At 41.1% G+C, this 27,543-nt stretch overlaps 2 protein-coding genes across 2 annotated transcripts in view; both read left to right on the forward strand.

Annotated features, from left to right (window-relative positions):
* Positions 1-27,543, forward strand: part of eng (endoglin) — a 150,793-nt gene that overhangs the window by 93,824 nt on the left and 29,426 nt on the right. The gene's annotated exons all lie outside the window — the stretch shown is intronic.
* The window catches only part of brinp1 (bone morphogenetic protein/retinoic acid inducible neural-specific 1), a 105,488-nt gene continuing 85,953 nt past the window's right edge, over positions 8,009-27,543 (forward strand). Inside the window, exon 1 of the mRNA XM_084034746.1 lies at positions 8,009-8,324. The gene's annotated coding sequence lies outside the window, so the exon portion shown is untranslated. The remainder of the gene's footprint in view (positions 8,325-27,543) is intronic.

Consider the following 27,543-nt stretch of genomic DNA (forward strand, 5'->3'; position numbering starts at 1 on the left):
CAGGAATATACAGGGTTTTTTAACAAACGCATGGGCAGGGCATGAAATGAAATGTCGAAATGATCAACGGAATGTGAAAACAAAGTGGCGTAAGTGTAATATGCTTCTAAAAAAGTGCCGAGAGCTGAGAAATGCTATGTGGAATGATGAGTGGGTACACACATGAAACGGGCGGAGGAGCAAAATATAATCTGAACAGGAATGAAGAACGACATGTTGATGTAGAGTTAGGGGGAGGAAGAGAATGCTAAGGACGGAGAGAGTCGCTATCAAGTGGAAAATGGGAAAGTAGGAGGCATGAGATTTCTTGACTGCTGCCGACAATAATGCATATTTTTTGCGACTGGAGAGCTCCGGCCCAGTCCACAGCGCCACGGAGTCCATCACACAGCCTTTGGCCACATCCATCCTTTGACCTCACTGCTTAATTATTTAGACTGGACAACTAGCTATCAAGGCTGCTTTGTTTTCTTTTCTGTGATCCTGTTGCATATGTTTATTCTTTTCTTCTGTTTGGGGCGAAGAAAAAACAATTATTGTTTAAATGACATTGTTTGCCAAGAGCAATAAGAGGAGAGCGAACTCCCTGCAGTCACAAGAGTGTGATTCTTCCTACATTTGCCAAACGTCTCCATCGGAGATTCCATGTGATAGTGCTTAGTGCCTCGAATTATAGGTGAATAATTGATTAACAGCTCTAGGTAAGATATGTTCGACGTCTATTCAGTGCAAAATACCTGCAGTGCCTTCACTGATTAGGGCCAGAGGTCTTACATGCTTGAAAGTTTCAACCTAGAGAGCAGTGCAGCAGCTGTTTTCTGTCGTCTGTGATTCATAGTTGAATTATTCCTAAACACTCCGCATTGCACTGCTCATAATTATAGATTGTGCTGTCCAGACTGGTGTTCCTATAATGCACCAAATTTGCGATGACTCCTTTTCACCACTTGACTGCTGGAATGTCGCCTCTTAGGATTGTGACAGGCTTTACATACTGTAAGTGCTGACTGAAACATGTTTTTTTTTTTTTTTAATGGCTTTGGATTAATGGTCAAAACAACAGTGTTTGCAACGATCCATTAGGTTGTTTAGAAATGATCTCTTTGGAAATTGTCTTCATTTATATTGGCTTCACAGGGATTCGATTATTTATACATTAATTTATAACTGCTTACTTTTTTTACATACTATGGACTGTATAAATTATATAGGGGGGCTTCCAATATGTATAAATGTATACATTATGAATATATATGAGTAAATAAATACAATTATTTACAGACTTCCTTTTTATGTGCCAATGGATTTCTCAAGATATTCATGTTGGAACATCCCGTTTTACCACCTATTGACAAACCCAGGGTCATCCAGCAGAAAGGTTTAATCTTATTAAACTTAGACCACATTCCAGGTATATCACCATGTAACGTGAATGCCATATGTCCACTAATTACCTCCTACAGACTAAACAGTAGTTATATCAAATGATTGACTTTCAAGGGTTATACACCCCTGTGTCTTATAAACCACTTTGAAGTGTTTTGATTTTCAACTGATGAGGATTTATTTAATTATTTAGTACATCATTCTGTGACTTTTCTCACAGACAAACTTTCAAAGAGACCTTACCACAGAACAGACGATGCGATGAAATAGCCGAGCAGTATTTTGAACGGTGAAGTGTTAATGAATCCTAAGAGGCGACATTCCATCAGTCAAGTGTGCTCCTCGGGTAAGAATTCAGCAAAGTCGTTCGGAAAACACAAAGCGGGTTGTTGAATCTCGCCCAGTAATGAAGAATGTTGTGAAAGAAGTGCTTGAACATGTTTTTTCTGATATTATTCTCAACATAACTTTGTGGTTTGGTGTGTACCCTCCTTTGCTTTTGTGCCAGATGGGCAATTAGAAATATGGTTACTGCATGCTGAGCAGCCACCCACACACTGTCTGCAACATTGCCACATGTGGTGAGATTACCTGTAATACAGCTCATATTGTATACATCAGTCAAGGTCCTTGTCAGAAGCTTAAAAACTGTCTGCTTTTCACACAACCAATAGGGAACGCATCTGAGACTTTGTTACAGATATATAAAATATAAATCTTTCCACAGAGTCCTTATGGGACCAGTTACTCCAGTATGTGTTTATATTACACGTATTGTCTGGCTACTGCTGGCTGTACAACAAAACGCATAATTAAGATATTCCTGGATGTACTTTACATTGTGTTAAAACCAATTTACAATATGTTTTCTCAGATGGACTGGAAGTTTCTCCGTGTCTCTGTGAGAAAAGCATCACTGTCATTCCCTCTCCTCTTCTTCTTCTTTTTTTTTTTTTGTAGACACTGTCCTCCCAAGGAAATCGGCAGCGTCCACCCTTTAATTCTGACTGGGGCAAACGAGGGAGTCAGTGACCTTATTGAAGACTGACAGTCTGTGTAGAGAAGAGGTCGAGCTCAATAAATGAGTCAACAAAATGGTAGCATTCAACAGCTGTTCACTTCCTGTTCCTAACACAGTCAGAATTGTTTTTGTAAGATTCACCTCAATAGTCCCAAACCATAGCGATGCGTTTATTATTGTCACCATGACAACGAAGTATGTCAAAAAGCCAGCATGTTCTATTTTGACTCACAATAGTGGAATCTTGATCTAACCTTATAAGAAAAGATGGACTGAGCCACCCCGCCAGCACGACCAGATGACGGACTGATGACGCCATATTAGAAGCTTAAAAATTCACAGTGTGAACAGAAAGCAACAGGTATATAAGAAAACGGATCAAAGTTCAAGGAGTGATGTTATGGTAAATAGACCTGCATTTCTACAGTGCTTTTCTAGTCTTTTCGACTACTCAAGGCTTCACACTATTCAGTCTATTTACCTATTCACACACATTCATATCCTGATGGCAGAGAGGCCGCCTGCACATCAGAATCCAACTCATTCACACACATTCGCCGATGGCACAGCCTTAGGGAGCAATTTGAGCTTCAGTGTCTGGCCCAAGGACACTTCGGCCTGCAGATTTGAGCCACAGATTGGAGAACAGCCGCCCCTAAAAAGTAGTATGTCCCAATTGTATGCACACTGCAACCTGGAATTTGTAATGGCAGCTTCAGTACGTAAAAACAGAAAAAAGAATGTGATTTGCAATATAGCGTTTCCCTAAACCTAGACGTATGTGTGCTCGTCGTAACCAAACCTTGACATTTTCACTTCATAAAACAAGTTTGTTTTTCAACAGTCATTTGTAACTGCACAGACAAATGAAAAAGTCTGACCGATGGCCGTCAGTTCAGCAAACACTCGTGTGGCTTTCTGAAGAGCAACGACAAGTATTAGCATAATATGTCATTTTATTTGTAGGACTTTAGCCATTTCCTTTTTCTTTTCCCTCTTTTACACCAATTGCATGAATTTAATCAGCAAGTACACTGAAACGTGTCACCAGTTCATTTTGAAATGTTTTCACAGTTAATTAACTGACTGATGACATCACAGCCAAGAGGAGCCCTGTTTATTTTAATGGCTGATAAAAACCAAAAGAAATGTAACATCTACTGTTTCTTTTTTACTAATATTCAGGAGAAGCTTGAAATAGGAGTCCTGAGATGGCCTCGATAGTACGGTAATACTTTTAAAAGTTATTTTTCTATGTTTGGCTCTGGTGGGTTGGCTGTCTTATTACCCAGGAACTTCATGAAGATGAGATTGTTTTCATTAGAGTAGCAGAATGGCTAGAATGGTGTCATCTTCATGTGTCTGTATGTCTCCCATTTGACCCTCCTTACCTCGCCCTGCTAGAGGAAAAAAAAAAAAAACATCTTCATGACTGATGGATCTGCTGGCTATTTGGACATCTGTCTTCTCCTTCATAGCCCTGGAAGGGGGAGGTCTGGGTGCAGTGTGACAGGCTTCCGCATGTACAGCATGTACTAAGACCGGGTAGCAACATCTCTGTGGCCTCAGCCTTGGAGATCAGCCATTAGTAGGTTGTCAATCTAGCAAACGCTAACAGTCTTCCGGGCAGCTCGGAGGGATATTCTACCCGTAGCTCCAACAAGGAGGTATATGTGAGATCATTATGGTCCAGATAAATTTAGCTCTTATAGGGTTTTGTGTCTGGGCCGGTGCTGAATATGGCGCAATTATTGGAGTTATGTGGATAATGGAGTCAAATCTGCACAGTATAAAAGTATATTCTTACTTGACAGTGGTATTCCCAGAAGGCTGTGAGTTACAAACTTTGGTCAAATTTGACATTAAGGAACACATGCTCACCAATAATGAGATGCTGAATGGCATGCATGCTAGCATATTGCTCCTTAATTCCCCTTACAAGAAGTCATTAGGGAAGTTGGATGTATTAGGTTCTTAGTATGCTTTACGCAGTGGGCATTGTGGCTAATATGGTGTTAGTATAGGAAAAAAAAGTCATAAAAATAATTTAGTACATATGACTAAACGTATACGTAAAGAGCTGTTATTTCAGCAAGGATGACTCCAAATACAGCCCACTTTGTAGTCCAGATGAGAAACCTCAGTATTCCTTTTCAAATATATTGCACCATGTCACACTTGAAGAGTTTTATCTTATTTCTTGCCAAAGTATTCTACCTCTTTTGGGATTAACTCCAGTCCTCTTGGCAAAAAGTAGTACTTTGTTTCTGTTCTCTTCCTTGTGTCCTTGCACTTGATTGCAAATAACAACTTCTGTGTGTTTGCATCATATTTGGATTCCACAAACAAGTCTGGTTGTCAAAATGAAACTGAAATAAAAAACTGATTTATATCTTTTTAAAGGAAAGAAAAAGAAAACCCTGCAATATAGTTTTATTATTGAAAAGAAGAAAAAGAAAGCAGACTAACTGAAAAATAAAGAGCACGTCATTTATCACCTAAACTGACCAATGGTGACATTTGGTTTTAAGCTGATCAATATGCTACAGCTGACGAGCTTTTAGTCTATCTTGGAAGACACACTATTCCAAAATAGTTAGACCCCACTTCTAACGGAGCATCTCATTTAAAGAGGAAATATTCATGCTGTAGCAGAAAATAACATTCTACTTTAAGTTGGACTTCAAGAGTTTGAATGTATTCTTCATTCTAACTCATTGATCAAACCTTCATACATCTGTAAAACTGCCATTCTGTCTGCTCTGCCCAGGGCGCACATTCCATGAATTTATTTGTCTGAAGGGGAGGAATGCAGAATCTGTACAAGAGAGCACCTTATTTTATCTCCTACACCCTCTATGCCAAATGCCCAATAAGTCTGTCTGCTCACCGGGTCCCTGTCATCACCATAGGCTCTTTATTAGAAGTTAATATAGTCAAGGTAATGTCACACATTGGTTCGTAACTGCCGTTTTGAAACCTCGAGTGACATTTGGCCCTCTCGCCATCTTGGTTTTTGGCCATCATCATCTTCTTTTATGCATCAGAAGGAACACAAGTGGGTGGAGATAAGTTCAACTGAATGTCGAATAAGACATTTTTAGGCCTTTAAAATGTTACAATTGACTTTCATTAACTGATAACATACTGAAAGGCTTAAAGTTCGCACCTGAAAACACGGACAACACCCAGGCTGGACAACGCCGTGGTAGTGACCTGTCAATCACAAGAAGGTAACGCCCCAAAGCACCCCCTGCTTTATCATCTATTTAACTCTGAGAGTCTGAGAAGGTTGAGACCATAAACTCATGTTCACAATGTTTACTGAGATATTATTTCAAGGAAGAAGGAGGGTAATTTTCTCACTTCTATACAATCAGACTTCTTTTTGCCACCAGAGTAGTCGCCCACTGCTGGCCAGTAGAAAGAACAAGTATAAGGCATTTTTAATTGGCTTTACTTTTCAGTCCCGGGGGTTGTTGCCTGGTCATCACCAACAATTGATGACCACAATCAATCAAAAGAAAGATATTGAGCCCATAATCTGTTAGCTGTTCAGAAGTATATTATTGGCCTTGTACAGGATATTTGGTTTGATTTTTTTGTGTTTGGATTTCATCTTCTTACATTTTCAAATAATAGATAATAATCCTTTCTTGCCATTTTTCCTTTCCTTTCTGTTTGCTTTCTTCTGGGTAACCTTCTCTGTTTGCAGGTTTACAATTTCAGTCTCTCTGGATATCCAGTCTGTCCTTATATCATTGCTTATATATCATGGAAAGGCTGACAATTACTTTGTTTTAAGGGGCAATTAAGCGACAATAAGATGTGTGAAAAAGTCTCAGAATATCCTGATGAACGAAGTTGAATGGAAGTTTCCAATTAAAAGCTGCGACCAATAGAATTATAGAATGTAACGACTTCAACGATCCCTGAAGTATTTTATGTCTACAATTGCAAAGGCAACTTGTCACGTGTCACCACCACTTCCAGGCTAATGACTCTGTAATGGCCCCATTTATCCATTTAGCCTCATTGGGTTCAATGCAATGCTGGTCCCGCCAGGTTTTTGCCCATTGGTGGATGCTTCAGACACTTGACTACAAGTGGACCATTGGATAGCTAGTGGAGTTGCAAAGCTGTCCGACTGCAATAGATGTAGTGATGTCAAAATGAATGCACAAGTTATCGTTTCTACATGTTTGGGCTTTGAGCTTATATGAAGATTTAAAATGATAAAACTGTAGGGTGCTGTCACTATTATTATTATTATTATTATGACTATTAGTATATGTAGTAGTTCTAGTAGTAGTAGTAGTAGTAGCAGTGTTAATAGTTGTTGTAATATTAATGCATTATTAAGGGTTTTACCCAAATAACAACAAAAAGACAACCCCTCTCCAAAAAACAAAGAAATCCGCATAATAATTTAGGTGGCCTACAAATTGAAAGCAGACTGTTAATTCTAGCAATTATACGCAGCATTGTCCGTTTTTATTTTTTTTTACAAACGGAGTGAAAAAACTAGACTTCATTGTAGAATGAAGATAGTAATTTTACTCCCACAAGAACTGAAATTACTGACATTTTACTTATGGATCTAGTTTAGCTTTATATGGATTTGAATTATTTACAACTGTAATGAGATCTTTTAATATTGCCTCTTTCCAATATTGACATCCTAAATAAAGTGACCGGTTTGTAATGAATGCACTATACTAACAAGATACATGCCTATAATTAAGCAAGAAATGAATAATGAATGTATGATTCATACATTGCTTCAATTATGTCAGGTGTTTTGTGGAACAAGTATAATTCATTAATCGTGTATGCACGTCTTTTATAAGACTAATGACACAAAAGCAAGACCACAATTCTGAGGCGTCCTGATTAAGGGAGATGCAAGTTCATATATATTTTTGTAATTAATGTCAAAGACAGATTTTGATGATTCCTTAAAAGTATGTTTGCACCATATATTAGTCCAAATCCTGTTTACGCTCTAGTTGTTTCAGCACCATGCACACGAGCAGAAAGTTATCCTTTAGATTAAGTTTCAGCAACCAGCGGTGTTCATTTTTAGGGTTTTTAGAAGAGTTTCACTACGAATCCTCCCGAGTTGACATGAACACAGTGATACAGTCACGTTGTATTTAATGCAAAGCGCACAGCTTACACGTGGCATAGTGTGGCACCTTCTCTGCCACTCACCTCCTTCACTTTGTTGCAGTTTCAAAATCCCCCATACCTCATAAAGCATATTTGCGCTATATTATTAGATTTCCCTAACGTTTCCCGTCACAATCAAGCTATATGTGGTGGTCCACCTCCAGCCTTGGCGTAAACGTTTACTCATGAAAGAAAAGTCACGACACGGATCCTTCTCCTCGCCACCCCTCAGTCCCCATCGCCTTCCGCCTCATCCAGTCCAGACCCACCCCTTACTGTCTGCCATGACCGTCCTCTACAATACGAGACTGTATTCTTTGTACCTCCCCTTTCTCGCCCTCAGTCTGTGCATCCCAGCCTTCCTTCCTAGATATCCATCCCACACCTCTCCACCCGTAAAACGGCTCCTACGGTGAGGGGGGAGAAGGAGAAAAAAAAAAACCTGAGAGCAGAATAGTTTCAAACACGTCGGCATAAATCTCACATCCAGAGCTCCCTTTCTCTTTTCCCTCCTGACGGACTTCATTACTTTATTCCTCTGCGCGCCAATGCCTGAGAACACGCCGAAACGAAGGATTTTTTTCCCTTGAGCATGAAAAGGATTGCCAAATCATCCGCAATCCAACATCACCGACTGAGCCACCAGCATGAGCACTGGATACATATGCTCCAGCAGAAGTTGTTGGCTAGAGAACTAACAAATCTTGGACCGCAAATACCGCTAAGAGGGGAGAGTCAGTTTTAGGTAAGTGCGGTTATCCCGTCTTGGACATCTAACGTAATACGAGGGTATCTTTTTTATATATATTTATATATTCTATATTTTTTACCCTCTGTTCAGCACTGACCACGAGGTAGTGATCGGGTAGGCAGGGCTATATTGTGCCACAATTATGGCGATGTTGCGTGGTCAGCATGTTACTGATGTGGCCGGTGTTGTCCTTTTCAGGATGGAGGCAATTTTGTTCTTCTCACTGTGAAGCCACCTTTTTTTTTCTTTTTTTTTTTTTTTAAATAATCGCTGTGCAAGTGCTCTCAAGCTTCGCCCGGGCTGCATGTCGACGGAGCTTTTCCGAGGCTATTAAAACATAATACCACGACTCTCATAATCTCATAAACGGCATCATCTCCAAAAATGATGCAAATGAGTTATTCTCTCGATTAGGTGCACTCGGCTGCGTTTCTCTCTCCCCCTGCACGTTTGTGAGGCAGCATATATTCCCGCGGTGATGCTGCAGAAGTGCGTATAAAAAAATAAAAAAAAAACAAGAGGAGCATGAAACAATAATCTCGGGATTTGGTGTTCGCATAACAACACGGAACTGCCAATTCAATAAATGGCATTAGGCTACAGGGGCAACGTTCAGAGTGAACGCAGGCCTTCGGATCGCTGTGCAGTCGGCGTCAATATTTGAATTCAAGCTAAATCCATTTGCAGTCCGGTCGTGTATTATTATTATATTTTTTTTTACATCCGTGTTGATCAATTCGTCCAGGAAGCTGCATGATCCAGTCACTAAAAGTGAGTGTCATCCCGAGCTTGGGTATCGGATATGTGAGGAGTTGCGGTCACGCTTCCTGTTCTTATTATTTCTCTAGATTCTGTGTTATGGATGAATTGCCGGCTGTAATGAATTTCTGTGAAAGCAGATAGTCAGCTGGTTCAGTGTTTCTGTGGACGTGCCGCCGTGTTGGACGCGGCTCCGGGCGCGCGTGCGAGAAAGCACGCACGCGCACCGCACATGCTTGTTTTATTTCCATGTGTGCGTGCGTGCGCGCGTGCGGTTGTCACCGGTGAGGCAAAGTTGCCGTTCCGTGTTCCCTCAAGTTGCTTTGATTGCTGTTCCACTGACTAACTGCGAGGGGAGCTCATGCTCTTTTACACCAGGTGTCATTCTGTGACTAAAGGCAAGATAACTGTGTATGATACTGATCCCAAGTCTATGAAATTAGAGAAACGGCCTCTGTTTGAAATTGGTCCGGAAGCATTTATCTGCACTTCCACGACTGCCACTGCAGTTTTTTTGTTTGGTTTGCCATTGTTTCGCTACGTTCATGTATTATTAACAAATATGCACGGAAGGAAATGCACTTCATTCATATACAGTATGATTGCCATGTTTCGAGCACAAGGCGTCAGTGTTATTTACAAAGACACGCATAGGTCAAGATGAGCAACACAACTTACACACAACACTAGCTGAGCCTTCGAAGGGCTTGGCACCTGATTGTGAATAATCCTGCATTCAGAATGTGAACTGTAAGTTGAACGTTATGTTTGAAATGGACATTATTTTTGACAGCATGTCAATACACACTCTGTGTTGTCTTGCCTTCATTTCCAAACGCAGCGCGGAAAATTGAATTGGCAGCGGAAATAGCGGGAGAAAGGCTGCCTATTTCAGTATGCCTCATTCAATCTGGTGGCCTTTTCAATGGCAAAAACCCTGGCAACATGTACTCATTTTCAGAGGGAAGGCATTCCACGTCACAATGCCAAAATGAAAATGCCTGCTGTAGCTTAAAGCTATATTTATGTCATGGCTTTTAGTTGACCCAATGTTGATGATGCTTTCAATGACTGGAAAAAGGAGAATTCAGCTGCAGCGGTCCTTTCACAGACCTTTTCATCACGACTTACTGATGATTGTCTGCAAAGCATGTGGCTGTGATTCTTAAAAGGTGAGGTAATGAACATAATTAGAAGGAACATAACATAATTTATGCATTCACCCTTTGCACAAAGAGCTCCTCTATGTATTGCCTCCCAGGTATGGATATTATTTACAAACTCTCTGTGGTGGACAGAGAACAGGACTAGTCGTGTGTTGGCAGAACCTACCAGCTCTCTCTGTCACTGTCTTTGTATTCTTGTATTGGCATGGCTTTGTTTTTATGTGGGGGCTGGCTGCAGCTGTAGTGGCCAGAAGGCTGCATCCCAAGAGGCTTGAAAAAAAAATCTGTTTTTATCGGAAACAAACAACGGGGTCACATAATGACATGTGGCGAAATCTCACAGAAATGCTGGTGAGCTTAGGATATTTTGAAGAGCAGGGTGAATCATTTGACCTCCACTAGGGGCTGTCTGACCTGCTGCTGCTATCAGCCCCGCAAGACCACATAGAGCCAAACCATGCTTGTACATAGTATGATACATACTACAGTATGACGTTCAAACAGAATTCTCACCCCGTGAGCTCATAATTAAAGGGTTGGTAGCTGATCACAAGTGATTAATTACGTCCTTGCACACCAGGAAATTCAAACCATGTTAAGTCTTGATTAAAAATTCCAGAAGGAAATTTTGTCGTAGCTTTTTCTTGTCATTTTTTAGAATTGCCTTTTCAGAAAAAGACCTTCATCTGAACATTTGTGTAGAGTGACGCCCTCTCAGCCCCACTCACGGTACATAAACTGCATAAAAACATTGACTCATTGTCTGAGACCGCGACCATAGTTGTGGAAATTCATTGTTGCCTCTCCTGCTCTTTGCCATCTTTGTCAGTCACTGGAGCCACACATTTTGGACTCTGTGTGAAGCCTCGGGGAGCTGAAGGCAGGCTCAAGAAAGCATGACGTTGGTGACAATTTTATTGTTACGTACTTAGGCATTCAACGCACACAGTTTGTCATCTTTATGCAGTGGCCTTCTGTATCTGCCGCTTTCTCTTCCTTCACAGTGGGGGTCCACAGTCTGCATGTTGTGAGTGAACACAAGCACCATTTTATGATACAATCAAGGAATAAAATGCACATAAAAACTTAACCAGCAAACAGAAAACAATTATGTATCAGACAATATATGCACTTTTAGTTCCGGAAAGCAAATCCTGTTGTGGTTAGCCTTCCTCTGACTGCTGATGAACCTCAATATGATGTTACATAAAATCCATGAATTATTAAGTCCATTTGCAGGAGCTGCAGTTAGAGAGTTTTGCACCGGAATTATAATTTTTGGAACATTATATTGCGTTTTGAGGTTAGCATTGGTCATGAAAAAGAGATCAGGGGCGGCTGCTGAATGTTTGTAATTAAGTTTATTAAATATAAATATGCGAGGGCACACCTTGCATATTTGGTTAACACACACAGTCCTCTGCAAACTGTTCATCTTGACCTAACGTTTGGTGGTTGCCAGGGAAAAGATGCTGGATAGAAACGTGATGCTAAATTGAGGCTCTGTAACCCTAACCCCTGTGTCATTAAGCACTGCCAGAGAGCTCAGTTATTACTCCTTAAAAATATGCTCACTCTGACAACACAGTAATAACTACAGTCATTTGTCTTGCTTGACGTCGTCTTGGTCTTTGCTGGCTGGCTGGCAGTTTTGCACATCCGTTTCTACCCAGTGCTACTGTGAGAGAGGCAGAGAGAGATGTTTTGATTTGCTGTGGACTTTCACATCACTGAACAATGGAGGTCTGCACCGGCCGGCGATTATAGAATCTTTTAACTTCATTTGCTTCACTGTTGCCTGCTGTATTCCCTCCAGCAATGTAACTTGATCTGCTCCGGTCTGTGTCTGAGGTATCCTAAACAAAATACGTTATTTTCAGTCAGAAAGTATCATAGAGCCACAGTCTGGATGGAGATGAAACGCAGCTGTGACCAAGATTTGGCGATTGGTAAATCTGTTGTGGAGATTTTCTTTTCCATCTACCATGTGTTTGGTCATTCTGTGGGTATCCTTTGTATACATTTTTGGGAAAATGTAATGCTGTGTGGATTGTGTATCAGCGTATCACGATGATATATCATACTGTATGTTGAGAATGTTTCAGTGTTACATTCTACAATATCAATTTGTGGCAACTAAAGCATGAGGAAAATATTGCAAAAGCTACTTGAATCAATTGTTCTCTATTACCAATGGATCAATTGAGTGTGTATAATGGGAAAGGGGTCGCTCGTAGTGATGAACCTCCGGGGACTTACCACCCATCTCTGCAGTTCCCCTCAGCTCTACGGGGCTCACTGTTTTGGTTTTAGGACCCGCAGCTTTACTGTTGTCATTCAGTGTTCTGCTCACTGATGCATCCTCAACGATGCAGCGGGCTTTCTGCGGTCAAAATGATAAGCCCACTACACACTTTATACTTCCTGTGCCTGGCACGACTAACTGGTAAGCATAGTAAAGCATTTAGTAGCTAAAGAGCTGGATATGTCTGCTCCTTGCATAAATAAGCACAACCTATTTTTCCATTTCAACTTTATAAGGTGATCATATGCAGGGTTGTGTTTGCAGCTTGATGTTGCCCCGAGTGGCAAAGAAAATCACTTGATGCAGGTTTAAAGGCAGACGGAGTAGGAGTTTTCGTGAATAAAATAATTGAAGACTCTAGGAGTGTGTGGTGGTGTCTGTATAGAGACCCTGCCCATGCCTAGTTGTCTTATTTTGCTGTTTTTGGGGTGTTTCTGACCATTGATTGCTATAAAAACCATACATTTTATAATATGAAGGAGGCAAAGTCACCATGATGTCAGCCTTGAGTTCAGCCTTTTAACCAGCGCCATGTTGTCTTTTGGTTGTCACCATCTTGGCATTTTGCAGTCAGAAGTGGCCCGTGAGGGTGGAGCTAAATGCAGCAGAACGCTGAATAAAATAGTTTTAGGCTTTAGTTTAGGTGTTGTAAGACATAAACACGGACACATCCCAAACCAATGCCGAAGCAGACCCTGCTTTATCGTCTATTTTACTCTAAATGGGACCATAATTTCCTCAATTAACATCATGCTTTATTGAAGGGGTATGCAGGTGGGGTTTTATGTGTTATCAATAATTTCTTTCAATTTCTTTCTTTTTTTTATTTTTTCAAAATGCCCCATATTACCAATTACTTACTGATGCTAAGTTTTTCTTTTCAAAGAGAATGCTGTGTTATTAGGAATTGCATTTGAGAAACAGCAAAGACAATTTCTGACGCAAAAATATAGCAGACAAATCCCATACAAGAATGAGAGTGAATGATAACACTTGTCAAAATTAACATTTATTCAGTTCAGTTTTATATCACCCATCTAACATGCATACCTCCACATTCTTTATATGTCACTCTGTCCTGCATTGGCCAATTGGAAAGTATTTACAAGTAAACATCATTGGTCATGTGCCCGGCTTATCCTGCTGTATAGAGGTTAGAGACAACTCCAGTCCAGGTACTTTTAACTTAAATCTAATTTTCTATAATACATTGCCAATCCACACCTGTGCAAATGATTTTCTTCTAGCCTCATGCTTATCAGAGTCAGTGCCCAAATGTCTTTACACTTCTGTGGCAAACTTCCAACTGGTTGGTTATAACTCACTGTGTGGTATTCACAGTTTCAGGGGCTGACAGTCCAGTTGCAACTGCACTGACAGGGATTTTCAGGCTGCAAACTGAAAACATTAGAGCATATCTACCCATTTCTTTTGAAGATAGGAACTCTGTATCTCATCAAAAAGAAACTGTGTTTATCAGCGGCAGATGTTATCGCTCTCATTCTTCCAACAAGTCACCATCTTAATGTGGTGTGGGGGCTGAGTGCCAGTAACCCCGGGGGCTTAGTTGTACAGTAGCTCCTGTTAGGGTCTGCCAAGGAAAAGTGGGCGCACGGGATGGGCCAGAAAAAGAGCGATTCTGTGACCCTGTGTGAATCGTCCAGATAAGAGTTGCCTCACCTTGCCTGTTCGAACGTCGTTTAAGTGCCGGTTGAGCGCCGGTTGAGTGCCAGTCGAGCACCTGGTGGCCAACCTTTGATGTGGAATGTCACCTCTCTGGCAGGGAGCTGATGCAGGAGGAGAAGAGTACCAATTAGATAAAATTTGAGTTACATACACATACAGCAATGGTTCTGTAACCAAAGTTCTTGAAAGGGGCATGACTCTGGACTTTTCCAGAGTAGCCCAGGGTCAGAGGCATCAGGTGGGTGCGGGGATACTTGTATTGTTTTTATCTTTCTTGTGTAAAGCACTTTGTGGTGCACACCTGGTGTATGAAAAGTGCTCTATAAATAAAGTTTGATTTGATTGATTTGATTTGATTTGTAAGCTGCTGTATGAGCAGTTTTCCTCTGGGAATGAGAGGGTCACCTCTATACGACTGTTGTTTGAGCCCACAGCAGCTCGGCCTCCATTGTGGAAGCCTTTCGGTCGTGGCAGTAACCTAAGAACTACCTGGTGGACACCAGTGGTGAAGGACTTTGTCAAGCTGAAGAAGGAGGCCTTTCAGGTCGGGCTGGCCCAGGGATAGCTGGAAACTGCAGATGGGTATCTGTTGGCCAGAACAGCTGAAGCTGTGATGGTTGGAGGATTTGGAGAGACTATGAAGAAGGACTTTTAGTTGGCTTCAAGTTCTGGAATCTGATGACTCAGACTAGGGATATTGTCTGGTAAGAAAACTTGGAGGAAAGTTGACGAGGCAGAGTTTGAAGAGGAGAAAACCCAACCACATCCCTGGCATAGGTCACTGAGGTAGTCAATAAGTTCAAAAAGTCAAAATGGGTGGATGAGATTTGTCCAGATTTGGGCTGTCTTGTCTGACACAACTCTAAAGTGTCACGTGGAGGTCAGGGATAGTGCATGTGTCCAGCCTTCAAGATAGGGTGGGGAGCTCAGACAGCCTGAAGAAACACATGAAAAGGGGTCAGCTAGGTGGTTCGGGCATCTGATCAGGATGCCTCCCGGATACATTTCTCCAGGCACGTCCAACAGGTAAGACCTTCCGAGATAGACCAAGAACACTCCGGAGAGAATATAAATCTTGTTTGGCCTGGGAATGGCTCGGAGTCCCACTGGCAGAACTAGAAATTCACATCTGGAATTCCCTCCTAGGCCTACTGTTACTGGAACCTATCCCCGGATAAACGGACAATGGATGGATGGAGTGCTTTGGCAGAGATTGATAGTGGCAATGCATTGTGATAGGTATTTGATAATTGGTTGAGTGATTTAGCCCAAACAAACAACTGAAAAGTGAATCTATGTGCTTGAGCTATTGGAACAAAATTTAGGATAATTAGTTGTCAGTTCTTTCAGACATCTGCCTTACCTCCAATAGGTTCATTATTTATACATGTGAATATAGCTATTCATCTACTGAGCGCAGCCATTGGAGCATAATGTGGAAAACAAACTACAGGCAAGCAACAAAACAATGGCAGTGCTTCAGCTGTGCTGTATGAGTCTTGCCTTTCCTAATGGGTTTGGGTTACTATGGGGAGACAATGCTGTGATGGGGATTACACATCTTAAGAAAATGGAGCCCCTTTTATAAAATAGTTTCCAGGTTTGGACTTCTCTGGACAACTGTCATTATGTTGTAGCAGCGGACACATTTCCAGCACAGCTTTTTTCATGAATAATGAACATGAGTCCAACATAATAACTCTGTCTATCTTCATAACTGAAGCAGACAAACATACAAGAGTGATTTTTTTTCTTTTCAAATTTATTTTGAATGGAATGGATTTATAAATGTGTCTAATCCTGGACGCCAGCACTTACTGTTGAAGTTTATAAACAAATCTAAATCGTTACTTTTTCTATGAGTCAGCTAAGTGTCTGCCAGTGTAAAAAGCCTCAATTTAAGATGTGAACAATCATGGGATGATAATCTTTCTGAATAATTTTAATTAGGCCTCTCACAGAGAAGGTTTTAATCTTTTCAAATCATCCTAACGCTGACTAGCAAGCGAGAAGCACTCCCTGCTGGAACATTTTAGGTACCTCCAATTATGCCTTAAGAAAAGAGAAACATTTGCAAAGCATTTCAAATAGGCTAGGATTTATATGAAACCCTGAAGCTTCTATTTTCATTACATACATTCTATCCCAATTTATGAAGAATTCAACAGCTGAGCAGTCATTTAGGAGAGAGAGTAGATACATAGACTGACCCATGACCGATGTGAAGCTGGTGAGTCAATGGACTGTTGGCTAACGCCAGTGGCTCTCAGCATCACTGACCTATATTGCAGCTCGGGGCAGCAGCAGCCAAGAATGCAGCAAGTGACAGATTTGAATATTCAAATTGTAGTTGAATGAATGAAAGTGTGAGCATGATTATAAAAGCGTTCTTATCTAGCTAAGTAGCTTGGGATAGATACATGTACTCAACAATTTTAGATTTCTTACATAATCTTATTGCAGACCAACTGCTACTGTATCAGCATGTGTACTGTTTTTTGTAGCCTCACTTGTAATCACATTTTAATATGTTCCCTCTGATTACAAGCTACGGCCACAAATGTGAAAAATTTACTTTCCACAAACTGGATTTTGTGGCTGCTGCAAAAACTGAGATCCTGATGGTGTCACTCTTTATGTAAATGTGATGGCAGTTTTACTGAATGTCTGAATAAGGAGAGTGTCCTCCTAGAAGAACGACAGCATCAGTGGTTTCACATTCCCCAAAATGACTTGCAGTATGTTTACTTACTTAAGACAAGGCCCCCATCCCTAAATCCTATATCCTAGAGCATCATTCAAGCAGCAATGTGATTCTCCTCAAATATAACTGCTAAAGCAAAATAGACATACTTTTTAGGAGACATAGTTGATTTGTGCTGCACTTTGTAACAACTTAGTGCTGTTGAAGACTTACTGACTCCAGAAGTAGCACATGAAAGGCCTGACACAGCGCTTTCGCTGAAGTACCAACCTATGGATTTTTCCATGTACCCGACCTTGCTATGTGCCTGTGTACTGTGTGTGTGTGTGTCTGTCTTTTGCACTTTGAGCATCTTTCAGTGGCTGAGCATCCACCATGACAGCAGTCATGTATATGAATAAGTATTTAAACATAGATTGGTCATGTTCACCCATGTCAAACCTACATGTCCCAATGGGTGAACCATTAGTACATTTGCATACTATGCTAGTTTCACTGCCAAACACGGCATCCTGTCAACCTTGGCCCCGAGGGATACTAAAGAGGGATCCATGCATATTTGTGATCATTTGGCATTTCCTTCAGGTATGTTGCCATGGTAACTCCTATAACCTTGTAGCACATCTTCAGCTGCTGTTTGTGTATTTCTTCAGCTTAATTTCTACTTATCATTCATGCAATCCTTTTTTAAATTGACTCAATGAATGGATGATAAGAAAAAAAACATTAACTTGAGTTTCATGACCTGCCTTTTCAAACGATGTGGATTCACTACTGTAGTTGGTTTTTCATGGCCATTTGTGTTTTTGAAAGGCAAATTCACACCCGGACGCTGATATATTGTTAAAGACATTATTAAATTGGATTTGCCTCAGGATGAAGAATATAATTAAAAGCCCATCAGTAAAATAATACATCACCTCCAGGCCTGCACATGTTGCTGCTATTGCTTGGCCTCTAGATAGTCTTTTGGTTTTGGTCAATTTAAATTCTCTGTTTATAATTACAGTTAATCTAAAATGTACAGTGTGTATGCACAGCCTGCACAATAGCATCAATATTCTCACGTTTAAAGGCTATAATAAAATCTGTTGTTTTAAATACACATTTTGGATTGTGTTAAACAGGGGACCACCTTGAGAGATACATGTCTTGATGTTGTAACAGCTGTATGTGTTTTGAAAAAGGTAAAATTTAGCAATTATTATAACACGTGATGAATGTGGGTTGATGTGGCCTCTCATCTCTGGTAATATATTTCCAGATCACTTAAAGTTAAATATTGTTAAGAAGAATTTTGCAGTTGAAAGGAGTGGAAATGGCAATTAAACATCTAAAAAAAAAAACAAGAACTTAAACTGTAATTGAAATCCCACATTTAATGTCTGCTGCAGATAAAACTAGCAAGCAGATGTTGTGTGAAAAACACTGAAGCAGATGTAACTATCCGTCAAACTCCATGAAATCTACTCAAAAGCGTCTCCAATACCAACGATCATACTGTAAAACCATTACTTTGATTCCCAATTAAAAAAAAAAAGCTCATGTAACCCAGGTAACAAAGGGTTAACCACCCAGGGGTGTCAGCCAATCAGAATGCAAGGCCACAGCTACTGTAGGCAGGTCAGGAAGTACGTGAGCAGGTTCAGGTGAACAGGTGGCTAGAGTGAACTAATTAGCATGAAGTTATGAACAATGCAATGAGTCTTCTGTTGTAGAGTAAGTCAAAGTAACGTATAACAACTCGACTGGAAAGAGTATTATAACTTGATATAGTGTTGCTCAATGTTTTCTCTGGCTGATAAAGCTACAGTTTGTTTTGTCCTTTTATTTATTTACATTTGTATAGTGAAGCTGATTTAAGAATGTGTAAAGTTTACACTTTACAGTTGTAATTCATGCAGGAATTAATTTAATGTAAATGTTATTTAATAATATGTACAATTTACATTAAATGTATATTTTGTTTTAATTAAAATAAATTATTATAATGCCTGAACGATTTTCAGTGACCAATGTATATAAAAAAAAATCCTTTAAGGGGACTTATTTATTATTTTGACACAGGAAGAATACCAGCTGTGCTATTAAAAAAAAAAAAAATCATTATATTTAAACGTATAGGGAACTGTGGCCACAGAACTAGTTGATCTCGACAAAACGCTCAATCAAATGTACTAGAAACTTAGTGTGACAAATTTATGGGACAGATTGATGACTTAATGCCAGATTGCAAAAAAAGTCTTTGCAGCTGTTTTAAGTCATATTTTAATTATTAATCACCTTGCTTCATGTGTTTATAAGTGGAAATGGGCTTTGAGATGGCTGCTGCTTTTTTCGGTTTCAGATGGGAATCCTCGCATTAAATTAACAAGATGGCATCCATTTGCAGTTAGCATATTACGTTTTATGACGCAAAACAATTGAGGATAGTTAACTAAGGTTTCCTCGTGCAAAATTACCAAACATAATAACTGCATTCCTAAACGGTTTGGATCCCAAAAATACTGCAGATTCCAGATTTCAAAGCTCTCAATTACCGCCCAATTACCGTCTCCGATATATTCAGCAAATTCGAGGTTATTTCCAGGCTAATAATGCCTAAAGCAATACTAATATTACATATACACGGCACATTGACAAGCCTGGTTTAGCTCAACTACACCCACCAAGATAAAGCTTTCTGCCACGTGTATCACACACACCATATTAACCTCGTAGGTAGACTGCTTGTGATGCTAATGCCCAGAGCTTCATCACCACCTGGTCGCTCTCCGACTCAACTAAACTTTCACGTTCTCCAATATGACAGGGTGGAACAAAATGATCTCACTGCAGCAGAGGCTTTTATGCACCGTTGGACCCCGTTCGCCTCCACTTTGGTTTCCATGAAGGCTGTTGGGATTACTTATAAACAATGGCAGCGGGTTTCCACCTGGCAACCTATTGTGATTGCCTGCTGGAGGGAGGAAACCCAAACAGCTGGCCATTCTTTACCGGTGGTGCCAGCCACCGTCCCTCACACAGCACATGTGTAGTGTTCTATAGGGATGAAAGCTTCCTCTGTGGTGGCTCCATCACCCTCTGTAGGTTATAACCCTGCCAGTTACTGCAGGCGAGACTTGTGCCGTATGTCTATAATAGCAGCTTACCTGCGTTAGGTAGGGGTGTGTAGTCTGGCATAGTTTTGTGCGGCGTAAGCTGGTACCATTATGTTCCCGGCTGCAGCTGCCTTTAGTGAGTCTAGTACTGAGTCCTGCTTCAAAGAGGCGGACGATTGGAGGGTGAATAAAAGCTCCAAGTCAGTCAATTGGCTCTGAATTGCCTCAACTTAACTGCAATATCAGCAGTGCAAAAGAAAAGTGGCTGGCGTGGTCAACTTTTTTTCCCCGGCTTAACTTGCTCAGCTCCCCTCGCATCGACAGCAGGTCCAGGTGGATAGAGAAGAAGTGGAAGGAGAGGAGGCAGTGGGCTCGATTTATCAGTAATTATGGAGTGCTATTTTCTCCCATCTCCTATTGATGTTCACCCTGGGAGTAGTAGCAGTAGCCATTCTTTAATCTTGACATCCTGTGATCATGTAACACGAGGAAGTGGCTATTAGAGGTGGAGAGAAATTGGAGGGGGCCCTCGCTCGTGATCTTCCGGGTTGAGGGAGATGGTGGTTGTGTTCGGGGGATGTGTAAGCGAGGGGAGAGGGACAAAGGGTTGGGCAAGAGACGGCGCTTGAGGTAACGAGGACAATTTGGAACTGGTTTTTCAAAACTCTAGAGGGTTTTGTAAGGGTTGTAGGGTTAAGGGGAACATCTAGGAATTCTCCAGCAGTCTGTAAGCGTAAAAAAAAGAGACTTGCCAAAGGACATGTGAACTAATTAGATTTTTTTTTATTTTAGATGAAATAAAACAACTGTAATAATGTGAAATTCAGTTGTAAAGCAGAGTAGGTCTTTATGCTGCTCCCTCTGGGCTCTGTTTGCACTGAATCAAAAGCAATCAAGAAAATGTCAGGGGTAATTATGTTATTGTGTATCAGATAACATAAATCAGCTGATGGAGATGCAAGCGAGGCCAAATGTTGTGCTTTAATACCTCCTTTTGATTTGCGTTAAAGATCATATCCAACAGCAAAAAACTGACTGAACACCTCAGTAAGAAAAAAGCCCTTTTCTTAGTGTTCAACAAAACACCCAGAGCCAAGAAGCAGAGAGATGCAGATCAGCAGTAATTTCATCTTAATTGGGTTAAAACTAAACTAAATCCGTCCATATGCATTTGAAAAAATCCATCTATTGTGAAAACTTAACTGGGTGACACATTTGTTGCATTGAATCAAAACAGCAGAGACATTAGAAATCCGCATTAATTGAGTCTCTCGACATGAATAATTAATTCTCCCACCCAAGTGCGGCGACGCCAGCGTTTTGCCAACCCGGCACCTCGTTCCATTAACAGGCCTCTTCTAATTGTGGTCCAACACCAAATCACCGAGTGGCAGGATTACTATGAGCAATCTCATATATTGCTCTTCACACAAATAAGAGACACAGACGGATCCTAAGTGTTTCAACTATGAATTAAGTATCACAAATCAGCCCACAGTGGGCCCATTTGTTATGCTGAAATGCCGTTTTAGCACCAAAACCCTGCAAAATCTGACACGCGTGCCTGAGCCAGACAGAGAAATGATTTGTGTCTCAGTCAGATTTGTGTTTGAATCAAACTGCTGACAGTGTGCTGACTGGGAGAAGATGCACGGCGTGCACTGTAAATACAGAGGCATCTCATATATGATTTAATCAGCCACTGTACTGTGATTCACTGAACGTGTTCGGCTATATTTAATTCCCAGCAAATGAATTATGGATGCAATGCCACAATGGTGTGGGTATTCTGCATACTGTGAAGTTACATCATTGCTGAATACGACGCTTGCTGGCACATTTGCGGTAAAACAATATGTTTTGCTGCATGGTTGCCTTCAAAATGCTTTGCAACGCCAGATCCTAAATTGGTCATTGATATTATGAAAGCTCTTAATCAGAAACAGCCTCAAAACTACAGTTAGTTACTGAGAGTCGGAAAATAGGTGGTTCAACTAAAGGGATGAAAAGAGCATTATCTTTATGTAATTATTGTAGTATCAATTAGGAACTGTATATGCAGTAAACATTGTCCAAATATACAGTTCCTTAATCATGCCGTTGGTGGCCTCCCTGATTATGTTTAGTCTTCTGTAAATCAGACACATTACCAGTGTGTGCTTCATTGATCCTGCTCATTGATCCTGTTTTGCTGCTCTCTCAACCACATAAATACATATATGAGAATGCAGCACGTATTGCAAAAAGAAAAAAAAAAAGCATTGATTGAATCTTAGGGGACATGGACCAGTACACATTTACATATTCAGGCACATGTTCACAAAGCACACACACACACACACACACACACACACACACACACGTGTACAATCCCCAAGGACCTCTGCGCTGCGTTGCTGATGGAGCTGGTGCTGTTAGTTTTAATGATGGAGAGGCCAGTCCAGGTGAAGCTAGCCTGAGCAGTATCCTCCCCGGTGCTTTCGCAGCCTCAGCACACCAACATGACACCGATGTAGGGCAGCGAGGAGGCAACGCGGCACATTCAAGTCACATTGGTGAGCAGGAGGGAAAATGCATTGGTGGTTGTCTTTTGGCTGCATAACCGTCTGGCTACATTGACAGAACAGTAGTTCTGAAAACAGATCACATTTGAAAGAGACACGAACAGTGACATCAGATTATGTTCTGCCAACAGACCGTTGAGCTTCCATGAAATGTGCTGGTACTTTGATGCTCTGCTCCACTGATCTTTTGTTCGAAATGGTTCATCAAACAAGTCTTGTATCCTCACAATTGAGCTTAGCGAAAGTTTAATAAGGAGGGCTACTTAATTTTTAATTCTTCCACCTCTAGGCTACTCTTTCATTCATTACTCCTCCGAAGCCACACCTCTTGGCTGCGTTCCTTTCATTCCCACCGCCCTCCATCAGCATATCAGTTTAAAATTCAAAAGGCAACCTCCTCTTAGTTCATAATCCAATCAAGTGAGCCTAAAACTCACTCCTCCTCTTTCCCACATGGGAGCTTATCACTAATCAGTGTCTCTTTATTAACCAATTCAACTGCTACTGAGACTCGCTGCTTCTTAGGGCCCCCGGTTGCCTTTTTGGCTCTAATGAAAACATCCTCGCCACCCCTATCAAAAGTTGTAGGAGACGGCCAGCGTCAAAGCCTCGTCACAAAAGAGGACATGGATTACCAAAGCTTATTTCCAGTCCAGACAAAGATGGTCCTCCCGGTGGGAGCCACTCTTAAGCATAATTTCTCTAAACAGTATAAGATTGCTGCGAACATGTTTTCTCCACATTGGCGCTCTCAGTAAAAGCCAAGTCTGTGATCAGTGATGACCACCCTGCAGACACGCACAAACTGATGCTTAATATTAACAGAAACTCACCCACACACTAGCTCGCAGGTTCAAAAAAATATAATGACATTTAAGTATCAAATTACTATTGGTTGCTTCTTTTGGATATGATGGCAGGAAAAGCCTTCACAGCAACAACAAAAGGCTAAAAAGTGAAACCAGTTCATATATGCAGCCAACGCTGGGAAATTAGAAAAGGAAAGAGAAGATTTTCCGTCCCCACGGAGGTGCAGATATACAGTACGTATAGGCAGAATGCTATTTCTGTTATTCTCATGATGTCACCGCCATGTTGTTTTGCTTTAACCCTATTAAAATATCTCTAGAGTCGTCTTCGCTTTTATCTAAATGTGTCATCAGAGCTCTTCTCTGGCTATAAAGTATGGCACAATGGCAGGATCAGAAAGTGGCAAAAGTGTGCCGACACCCATCTATGACACCATCCAATTAACGGTTATAATACCATTGAATGCCCCGGTAAAAAAATGGATCATTGTAATATCAAACCTTCACGGCCTGTAGGCTTGACAGCTACAAAACAGCCGCTTCAGTCATTAAGTATTGACAGTGTTTACAATGATTTCAAATTGCTGCCCTGCCTCATATTACAGATGGTATCCACATTAACCCAAAATATTTTGGAGGATATTGATTCGAAATAATTTTCAAAATGTTGTATTTGGTCAGAGTTCTCAAATAGAAAGCTGAAAAAGCCATTTTGTGCTAGCCCTTATTTTTTGGCATTACCACTTAGGGGGCGCCAAAGTCACACATTTTCTACATCTACATACAGGCATAGTGGCTTTAATTTAATTGACATTTGATTTACGGTAAGTGCGTTATAGAGAGAAGGAAGTGTTACCTTTTAGCTATATCACCTTATTAAAATTTAAATTGTAAAGAGGCGTTTGCTTTCTTCGTTGGAGCATAACTGTTTGAAGAAGACCTGGCTCACAGCGCCATTTGTAAAAAATTGGTCTGTAAATTATTAAGCAGCTGTGGGCATGTTGTGATTGGCTATCATGCATTGAGGTTTAACTTAACGCTCATAACCACAACTGACTTAAATCTCAGTTTAAGGACAAGCTTTTTACATGGCTCCTGACTCTCGTTTACTTCCGTCTTGGAGAGGAAGGACGTAATAGAAACGCTGGAGCATGGGAAATGAAAACGATAGCCTTGTGGCAAAAGCCTCTGAGCTCCGGGATGAAAAGAGGACAGCTTAGGGGGGGAGGGGAGGGGGGGATACAGCGACAGTAGAATTTCAAAGGCAAGAGGTCAAGAGCACTCTATTTTCAATCTTAACGTGGGGAATGGGTACAAGTCGGCTGCTGTAACCCATATCAAGGGCACATTTTTGCAAACGATAACCTTAAGTAGAGGAGAGGAAATATGGTGCAGAAAAAAGAAAGCGCTTTTCTCAGCAAAAAATCCACAATCCTTTTAGTCATATCAGGCCTGAAAATGTCTGCTCAGGATGCCTTTGCGCATGTGAATACGTATGACCACGTTAGCGTGCTTGCTTATATGACAAAGTATCCCCCCCAAAGTCTTCTTCTTCTCCTCTAAGATACAGTGAAACACGTCGAGCAAAAATCACTGAAAGTCATGAACCACAAAAGAACTGTAATGAGCTGTGCCAAAAAGCTGTGACCTACTTTTATGTATTTTTACCATACCTTTAGAGAGAGGTACATTTCAGATTTATTGGCTACTCATGTCTGCAATTAGACCGTAACACACTCACATATACGTCTAAATTAACTATTTCCATTCATTTTGTGACTTAATTGTCATTCTCCATGGCACTGCAGAGTAATCGCTCAAAATGCTCCCCGGGCTAAACGACAGATGCATCCAATTCATCTGGAAAATACAAGCAAATAAAACGGGTATGTGCTTTACAGACTCCTCCTCATGTGTGGTGTGTCACAGACATGGTGCACTTTTGGATATGAAAAGCCAAATATAGAGGTCCCCGTGTGCCTTCGTGGGACGGAAGCTGTAATTTACCTCGCAACGCTAAATTGCAAATGACATGCTGTAAGTTAATCGATGGCATTAAATTCCGGCCGGCGCGGAATAAGTTCATTCTAACTGTGAGGGAGATTGAGCCTGGCACCGAACAAAAACACTCTTAGAATACTGATATTCATGCACAGCACTGACATCAGGCATGCGTAATACAGAGCAGTTTAGCTTTGCAATACTTAATCTGTAAGGCAATTGAGATGGGAGCGCTGTTTTTTTTTTTTTGGGGGGGTCTTTTTTTTCACCATCTGCTGCGTCTCTGCAGATTTCGCTGATTTATGGAACCCACTGAGTCCGTGCTTGCTCCTCTTGCTTTCCTTCCATTTCACAAATTTATGGCTGCGAATTAGGAACAATAGGAGCGGTGACCGTCGCCTCAGCGGCCCATTCCTTCTGTTGCCGGAGAGCAAGGCGGTCGGTCAGGGGAACTCTTGCCAAAGTCTTGCGATTAGCAAATCCGTCAAAGGGTGAATCTGAAAGTAAACATCAAATTGGGAAGAAAATGAGGTCAGTGAATTCAGGTAGGGCATCAGAGTGCATGGAGCAAACGGGGGCGGCAAAGGCAAACAAAAATAACCCACTGCAGCTGGACAAAATCTCTCTCCACGTAATGCCAGTGGTCCAGTCTCTTGAGAGGGGAGCAGCTGTTATGTATTTCTTTCAGAGACCCCACACCCCTTCAAAAATGTGCAAATGTAGAAGGTTGTCGTGAAAAGGTTAGGTGAAGCAGCATTAACTCTCACAGCACATGTGCTGGCGAAAAAGAAAATCATCCTTATCTTTCCTTTTTTTTTGCCACAGACTTTTTCCTGTGATTTATAAACATCTGGCTTTGGAAATCGTTCAAGTACGACGGTCCTTAGGAGCGCAAGTGAGGAGGGAGTTTTAGTGAAACACATTGTTTCATTCAAGATTCATTGTTCTGCAGGAGCTTCATCTTGTGCGCGCGCTGATAAAAATCCGGATGAGAAAACGAGAAACATTTCTTTTCCCTACCTGAGTCCTGTACCAGATACTGAAATGGGATGAGCAAATCATGCCCTCCTCCCTGATAAGGTGGTACTTCTCTCACATATGTCTGGAAAATATAAAAATGCAGCCCTGCAATCCAATCGCGGTCTCACAGTTGCCTCGCAACAACACTTCATCGCACCCTGCCCCGTGGCACTGATAGTGAGATGTGAGTAAAATGTTACAGACACAAGCAATTGTGACAGATCAGTCACAGATGGCAGAAAAGGGGAAGGAGGATCTGCTGTTTAATTCTGCTGGTAATTACAGTTTAAAAAAAAAAAAGATATATTACTTGGGCCTGAGGTTAGCTTCACCACAGCTTCATTAAATCTTTCTTCTTCTTTTTTTTACTAAATGCACAGATTGCACAATGGCAAATGCGACAAAGGGAAGAAAACAAATGTGTGCAGACACTTTGGTGAGAATCAGCACCTTGGGTGTATTTGTATTAGGCCTTTACTTATCTTTCATGGAGATAAAGACATTTAGACTCCCTCCGAGACATTCTTTTCCCTCCCTGTTCATCCTTTCCTTTGGTCCAAACCATTTGAGTCTATTCAGTGGAAGCGGTACGGAGAATAACATCACTTGACATTTACTTGCACAAGCACGGAAGGACCGCAGTGCGAACAGTGCCGTTTACATCCTCCCAGTAACTCCTCTTCAGGCGCTCAGGGTTTCCTCTGGGTGCATTTTGAACGCGTCCAAATCAGGGGATGGAATTTGTTCTGGCATTATTATCTTTTTTTGCCTTTAATCTCACATCGTTTCAGGAGCGAAGTCAAAACAAAAGAGGTAGCATGCGATATCTGTAGCATTTTTGCCCCCGTTTTCCTTTGCCCCTCTAATGCCTTTGAAGAGGTGAGCAACGACATATTCAAAACAAAGACTGTGCCCGGTGAGGTAAATCGAAGGAAGGCAGTCAGTGGTTGCGCATCAATAAAACCACAGAGTAATTAGAGAAACCACTTGAAAGCCAATTTGCGAGTTGACAAATGATCAATCTTCATCTGTAACGCAGCCACGGTAGCATACAGCAGCAGTGGAGGATGTGGTGACAGATGGCTTGCCTGTTCCTGC

This window comes from Eutrigla gurnardus (genome assembly GCF_963514095.1).
Source record: "Eutrigla gurnardus genome assembly, chromosome: 19".
Lineage (NCBI taxonomy): Eukaryota > Metazoa > Chordata > Actinopteri > Perciformes > Triglidae > Eutrigla > Eutrigla gurnardus.